General features: G+C 39.9%; 1 pseudogene; it reads left to right on the top strand.

Moving 5' to 3' along the window:
- The first annotated feature begins 5,951 nt into the window (after positions 1 to 5,951).
- LOC107530157 (ATP synthase F(0) complex subunit g, mitochondrial pseudogene) lies at positions 5,952 to 6,264 on the top strand (annotated as a pseudogene).
- Positions 6,265 to 8,069: the final 1,805 nt, after the last annotated feature.

The following is an 8,069-nucleotide window of genomic DNA, read 5'->3' as shown; positions in this document are numbered from 1 at the left end:
AAACTGACTTCACTATGGGTGCTTCAACCAGAGACAAGAAAGAGCCTGACTACTACAGGAAGTTGGTCATGTCTTTAGAAGAGTTGTTACATTTTGATTTTTAAAAATTAGGAAGTCCAAACATGTAATTGTATGAATTCTTTCATTACACTTAACTGAGTGTGTGTGTGTGTGTGTGTGTGTGTGTGTGTGTGTATGTGTGTGACTGCAGGCTAAAGGCTGTGCTCCTTTCTCATTCCTGACAAAATGTTTAAATTGGTGAATTGCAAACTGAATAAATTTCTGGGGGGGGAAAAATTTACTGTGTGGTTCCCTCTCATCCAGCAATATCCCTCTCAATGGAAGTGCTTTTAAGACTTTCTAGAAACATTTGTTTTTGGTTCATCTCCATCAGTAAACCATTAGCGAGAGTGTGGTGGGGAAGGAGATGTCTCTGCATTCCCTCAAATTTTGAACAATCACAAAGTCCAAAGCAGAGAGATGGACTTTCAATAAAGCGACTTCGGCAGATCCAGCTTTGCTCTGCCAACCTGCCCATCTCCTGCCACTGTCAGGTGTGACCAGGTTTTACTGTCAGGATTGCTGGCATTATTAACTTTCTGTTCTTCTGAAGACTCAGTATATGGCCTGGACCCTGTGAAACTTGGCATCAACTTGCTTGGGATGTCCCAGAGCAAGGAATTCCTACTGAAACTAGGATTGGGGAATTATATGCACAAAAATCATATGAGAGACTGCCGAATGCCTTGCTAAAATAGAGAACGCTGTATGGTTTTTGTCCTGAACTCTCAGTATAATAACATTATTAAGAAAGGAAGTATTGTCAGTGTGGCATGCCTCAGTCTTAGAGAATCTGTTGGTTCTGGTTTCTAAGGATTACCCTTTTTACAAGTAATCTTCTCACAGGGAAGAAGTTGATAATTTTCTACATATTGAAATAAAACCTTCATCTGGCCTTATGACATCAGGTTGGTTATTGTATTTTTAAAAGTTTTTCATTCTTTTGTTTTATAGCCTTTTTTGAAAAGAGCAATTAAGAGGAATTTAAAAATTAATAAAATCAGACAATTTTATTTGTGTGGACTTAAAATCTTAAGGAAATATGTAGAAATAGTGGCCATGTAACAAAACATTGTACTATAAAATGCCAAGTGTAATTAACAACAAAACAGTAATTTTAAAATGACTATAAGAGGGGAGAATGGCTGATTTTATAGTGAACAGTGGAGCTGGGCCCGCGTGGAGAACTTTCACTTTGGTGTTCGGATTGGAAATCCTGTGAATCTGTTGAAAATATGGGTTCCAAGAAATAAAGAATGAAAAAAAAAAAAAACCCACACAGAAAGAAAAAACGAGGCTCTGAAAATGAGTGCTAACACTTTTGTAAATCTGCCAAGATTCTCAATACGACTGACACAGTTTTGATGTTCAGAAAAACGCAGCGGAATTGCTAACATGCATGGGGCATAAATGACTATTCAGTGAGTGAATGCTGCAGCTTATATGTGCCTGCTTTCCCTGGCTGACTAATATATCAAGCCTGGTACTTGTTTTGTGCTCTGAAAAACTTTCTCCATTACCATAGTAACCTCTGCGTGTTGGCGGAAGCTGATGTCATTCAAGGTATTATTCATTCCCAGTGAATTGATACTTAGAGTGCTAATAAGTCTCAGGGTGATAAAAAACCTAAGTATACATACTGGTTAAACATTACTTAACCCTTTCACCCCACACAGTCCTCCAAAGCCCGCCGAGGGGATTGCTGAAGAAGGCTGAAAATGCCACGTGTACTCAGGAAGATTATATAGCAAGGGTCACCATTCAATGGTAGCTTACTTTGCCCAGTAGGTTTATAGTGTTGCATTAATCTGCTCAGGCTGCTGTCACAAAATAACACACACTGGATGGCTTAAAAAGCAAATTATTTTTGCACAGACCTGGAAGCTAGAAGTCCAAGATCAAGGTGCTGGAAATTTTGGTTTCTGGTAAGGATGCCCTTCTTGTCTTGCAAACAGCTGCCTTCTGGCTGGTCCTTGAATGGTGGAGAGAGTGAGTTCTGGTGCCTCTTTCTATTCTTATAAGGACACCAGTCCTGTCTGATTAGATTTCCACCCTTATGACCTCATTTATCCTTAATTACCTCCCTGAAAGCCCTATCTTTAAATACAATCACACTGGGGGCTTAGGGTGTCAACAGATGAATTTGGTTAGGGAGTGGGGAGGGGGCACAATTCATCCATAACAGTCATCCTACCTCTTGTATATTTAAGGACAAAAACTTAAATAGTACATTTCTAGTGGATACATGGTTTTTATTTTATTTCAACCAGAAGATAAAACAAAGTTTAAGTATAATAAAGACAAGATAATCCAGTATGTGAACCTGAACAGGTTAATATCCTTGTAAATATAGCTCTCCATCTATATGTTGTAGTTGTGTGTAGACACAAGTTCGTGTTAGAAATATTAAACCTTCACTGGAATTTAAGTATAAGAGCAAAAGAAAGGACAAGCTTACATTCTGTTTTGTTTCGTCCATTAATATAAATTTAAACATTCTCCTGCATGAGTTTCAACTTTAACTTAGTTTTGCACTTGGATTTGTCTTCATGTGAGACATACTTATTAGAGTATTCACAGGAACTATAGGAGTCAGAAGCTGGATTGACTCTCCACTAAGAAGGCACAGGCCCTATCACCACTACATTTCAGGTAACGAAAGACTTGACTTAAAGTAGGCTCTGGGCAGAGTATGGAACAATTAGTAATATACAACTGTAGTGATTCCCAGCTTCACTGAGTCATTCAGTAAATGTTTACACATTTGGGAAATGGGCAATGACTTTCAAGGAAGGGAGAGAGAATACATGAGAAATGGAAAAAATAATTAAAGATGAATTTCAGGAATAGCAAGCAGTTGCCTATTCTGAAATAAAGAACAGTCATTAGAGACTGCTCAGGTTAGAATGTTTATGTCCCCTTATAATTCATGTGTTAAGAAACCTAATGACCAATGTGATGGTGTCAGGAGGTAGGGCCTTTAAGAGATAATTATGTCTTAAGGGCAAAGACCCTATAAATGAGATTAATGCCCTTATAAAAGAGAGCCCACAGAGCCATGTGAGGACACAGAGGGAAGTCTAACCTGGAAGAGGGCCCTCACCCGACCATGCAGCCATCCTTATCTCAGACTTCCAGCCTCCAGAACTGTGAAAAATAAATTTCTATTGCTTATAAGCCACCCAGTCTGTGGCATTTTGTTCTAGGAGCCCAAACAGACTAAGACAGAGACTAATGAGGCCAAAGGAGCCTACAAGAGCCATGTCTATAGGACTTCATATACTAAGATGAGAAGCTTGACCTGAACTCTACCAGAAGCCAAGCAATGAAGAGTTTCATGTTAAGGGATATGGCACAAAAATTTATTTTAGAAAAATAACTGATAGAATGTTAAAGGGCCTTGGCCCTACCTTCACCACTTTTCTTCACAGTGGATTCCTTCAGGCTACTTAGATATTATCTCAAGTATCATCTCTTTAGAGAAGCTTTCCCTCTCCATACAACCTAAAATTCTTTGAATAGAACTTACCAGAAACTCACCTTAACTTGTTGTTTGTTTATTTTGTTTGTTTGTTTGTGCTGTGACCACCTGCACCCACTAAAATGAAACCTCCATGAGAGAAGGGTCCATGTCTGTTTGACCGTCACTGAGACTGAAATTTGGTACATACTGGGCAGTTAATAAATATCTTTCGAATGAAGAAATGAATGACCATGGGCAAGACTGGTAACAGAAAGGCTAATGAGGAACTATGGCAGTAATCTAAATAAATAGAAAAAAAACCTGAATTAAGTCAGTAGGAAGGGGTGAATCAGAATATAAAGATTTGAGAAATATTTAAGATGCAGAATCAACTGGATTTGTTGACTAATTGAATATGGACAAGAGCTGTGAATTTTGGCGTGGTAATGGTGCCTTCATGGGCATAGGGGACCACTCAGGGGTGGGTGTGAGAGGAAGCGACGAGGCTAATGATTTCTGTTTGGGTCAATTCCCTTTTTTAGAGGGACAGTATCGAACCAAAAACGACTATATGTAGTTGAATATACTGATCTGACTTTAGAAAAAGTGAGATAACACAAGGAATAAATTTAATAGGAGACTAAGAATAGATCCTGCAAACATAAGTACTAAAGAATGAACAGAAAGAGAGAAAGAAGTCCATTAATATGATGAGCAGGTAGAGAGGTAAGAGGGAAATAATGACAGGGGACTGTTACTAAGGGGGGGAAGGACTTTCAGGAAGGAGGAAGGGGTTGCTGGTCATAAGGGCAACAGAGGATCACATAAAATGAGCAAAAATAGCTATCCCTTGGATTTAACAGCATAGAGATTATTGGTAACCTTGGAAACTGTGTTTTCTTAAATGGATTTATTAACATATAATTTTTTTCCAGTTTACATTCAATATTATTTTATACTAGTTTCAGGCGTACAGCAGAGTGCTTAGCCAGTCATGCACTTTACAGTATTCCCCTTGATATTTTCAGTTCCCATCTGGCACCATACATAGATATTACAATGTTATTGACTATATTTCCTATAGATACAGAGAACAGACTGATGGTTGGGAGACGTGAGGGAGGCGTTGGGGGACTGAGTGAAAAAGGTGAAAGGCTTGAGAAATATAGGTTGGTAGTTACAAAATAGTCCTGGGGAAAGTGTGTTTTTAATGAAGTTGTGGAGACAGGCACAGTAGTTCAATGTCTTTAGGAGTGAACAGAAAACAAAGTAAGAGATATACAGAGTTAAATTATAAAGAGTTAAAATGACAGAAAGAGAAAACTCAATAGTGTTGCGTTTTCCTGGGACATATTTGAGTGTATTTACAGGTAGACAGAAAATAGCCAGTGGAGGAAAAGAGGCAGAAGATCGAGGAAACTGAGACTTTCAGGGAGTTAGGTCACAGGGAAGGCAGGGAGGCTTAGTGAAGAAACAGGCCTTAGCGCTGGGAGGACACAGCTCAGGCAGATGCGAGCGCTCTCAAGAGGCATCTTCCGCACCCGGCCGCCTGCACTCCTGTTAACTTGCACCCCCTGTGCCCTGTACAAGGGCGCTCAGCAGGTAGGGGAGGTGGGTTGGTAAGATCTGTGCGCCAAGCTTTGTGCTTTGGAGTTATGGCACCTCCCAAAAGCAGATCTTTTAGTATTTTGGACGCAATTTTCTGATTCTTCTCTAGAGAGGGCACATTTTATATTCTCTCAGTGTAAAAGCATATGAGTGGTCCTACATATGATAACACTTTACTTTTAAAGGACTTTCATTTGTTCTTCATAACATCCCTAGAATTCTGCAAATTCACAAATGAGAACTGGAGGTTTAATAATCTGATCAAGGCAACATGATTAAAAGGTGACAAGCCGGATTAAATCCACGATCAATTAAATCTTACTCAAGAGAGGATGTATTATATCATAGGTCTGCGATTTTCAACTGGTGTTCCATAATAATTTTTAAAACATGTGATACCTGACTACTTAGTTAGGGGCACTGACGTCTTTTCCCTTAGATTGTAAAATTTAAAAAATGACAACAGCCGACACAACAATAGCTGCCCGGTGTGAATGAATCAAAATTATACCTATTTTTTTGTCAGATCGTCAAAAAAACATATTTTTGGGTGTGCCACAAAAGTGTAGTAATTAGTTTATGTGTGCCATGAGATGAGAAAGGTTGAAAATCACTGCCATGATAAATATTATTTAAAAACAATGTTTGTTGAAGAATTATAGATTTCTGTGACTATCTTTCATTCTCTTTTTCATTTCTATCAGAAGAAGAGAAGAATGCCAGGCATGAGGGAAAAAGAATTTGAAACTGAGCTATGCTGCCTTATAAGGGGTGACATTCAGCATGTCCTTTGGGGCCACAGAGTTTTCATCCCAGCACCATGGCCCAGCTGGTCCATAACCTCGCAGAGAAGGCCCTGGTGCTGGTGAACGTTCTGTGACTTATTCAAAGCCTCTATGGGCCACATTTTGGCACTATGTTAAGGTTTAGCCAATTCCTCCAACCCCTGCTGAGATCCCCACAGCTATTCAGAGCTGAAAAAAATAGTCCCTAGTGCTCCAACCGGCAGCTTCAAACAGCTCACCGTTAAGGAAGCGCTGCTGCGTGGTCCGGGGGTCACTGAGGTGCAGGTGTGATCTTATGTCGGCGAGATCTTAGGCAAGCGTGGTGGCATCATTGGCTGTGAGGTTTGAGGCCAGTCTTTAACATCTGTTTCTTTTTGGCTTATTATTTGAATGTTCTTGCACCGTGAGTGGTCAGAATGGTATTGAATACAAAAAGATATGTCAAAATCACTGTTTTCTATACCAAATACTGCATGGAAAGGTCATAATTTCTCTTGATATTCAGTCGCTTTAATAATGCTAATCAGCTCTAAATGTACGTCTTTGCTAAGCCTGAAAATGGAAAGCATGTATGTGAATATACCAACCTGGTACATATATTTATGAGGATAGCATTTTAATTTGAAGATTGGAAATACAATACTTTATTTCCAGAAACATTGGGGGAAATGCCTTGAGAAAACTGGAATTTGCTGCAGTAAGAGAAATAGTATTACCATGTACTAGAGTTAAAGCATATCCGTAGCTACAGAATAAAATTTGGATGGTTTCTCTTTGCTCAAATCAGAGAAAGACCTTTTTGACAACACCTATGTCTGTAAAGACTGGGGTATTTGGTGGGTTTTTTTCTTTTTCTTTATAACATCTTTAATGTTAAGACAGTGAATGAGAGCCATGGCCTCTATTTTCAATCTAATTTTGATATGTGTATCATTATTAATCTATCTGGTTTTATGATTTTTAGAATCTATCTTTGCTAAAATAAGATACCTTATGGATATTTAAACAAGGTTATAATTTAGTATCATCCATGGATCTAAAGAATATATTATATCTTAAAATAAATAGAAGTGATAGGTTAAAAAAAAACACAAAGAAATTGAGCTTGGCTAATCAAGGAATTTCTCATATCCTAAAGACAAATTATATATATATGGCTAAGATATTATTTAACTTACAAAGTCCTACAATGAAAAAACTTGTATTAATGTAGAAGTTAATAGAGCTTTTGGAAAATATATTGAAAGTTCACATGGGCTGAGAATTGGCCAATATGAAAAATTACAGGAGGTCAAAATCTGGTTACAATTAAGAAATTGTAACAGGGACTGGATATATTCTCTCACATAAAACAACTAAAAAAAACTGGACAAAACATGTGAAAGAATGGTTTTCCAGAAACTGAGCATCAGACAATGAAGGAGAGCGATCCCTGAGAGACGGAACAAGGCGAGCCTGCTCCCTGCTGCAGTGCGGGGTGCTCTAGGCAGAGCCTGCGGGCTCCTGCGCCTGAGGGGACCCAGGACACCCGGCTGAGAGTCAGGTCCAACAGGGGCTGGAGTTCACGGGGGTGGGCCCTAGAGAAGAAGAGTTCAGGAGACGCCCAGAGGGTCCCCACTGAATGTCCTGAAGTGTACTGACCGTCACATGGGTGTGAGGGGGGGAAGAACTGATGGAAGCACCAGAGGGAACAGCGCTTACAGCTCACCGAGGGCCGGGAATAGGGCCTGTTTTTACAGCCAGACCCCAAGTGGATGAAAGGCTTGAAGGGGTTTGAGCAAAGGAGACGTACAACCCAGCTTGGATTTTAAAAGGATTGTTCCAGCTACTGTGTGAAAATGGACTGTAATGAGGGTAAAAGAGGCAGAGATTCCATTTTGGAGGCTAAAGCACAACCCAGGGCAGAGATGACGATGGCCTGGGCTAGGGGACAGCCATCATCTTTGTTACTGAAAGTAACAGAAAGCGAGTGGCTCCTGTCTGTGATTTAAAGGGAAAGCCGGCAGCGCTTGTCCACGGGTTACATGAGCTAAAAGCAGGCTCCGGGTTGACTCGCAGGCGTGCGCCCCAAGCAAGTGGGAAAAGCAGGTTGCCCTGCACTGGAGGGTGATGCACAACAGCCTTGAGCAAATGCGAATGGGAAGCAGGTGTGA

This window comes from Miniopterus natalensis, chromosome 2 (assembly GCF_054644295.1).
Source record: "Miniopterus natalensis isolate mMinNat1 chromosome 2, mMinNat1.hap1, whole genome shotgun sequence".
NCBI classification, from domain to species: domain Eukaryota; kingdom Metazoa; phylum Chordata; class Mammalia; order Chiroptera; family Miniopteridae; genus Miniopterus; species Miniopterus natalensis.
This window is presented reverse-complemented; position numbering and strand designations above follow the sequence as displayed.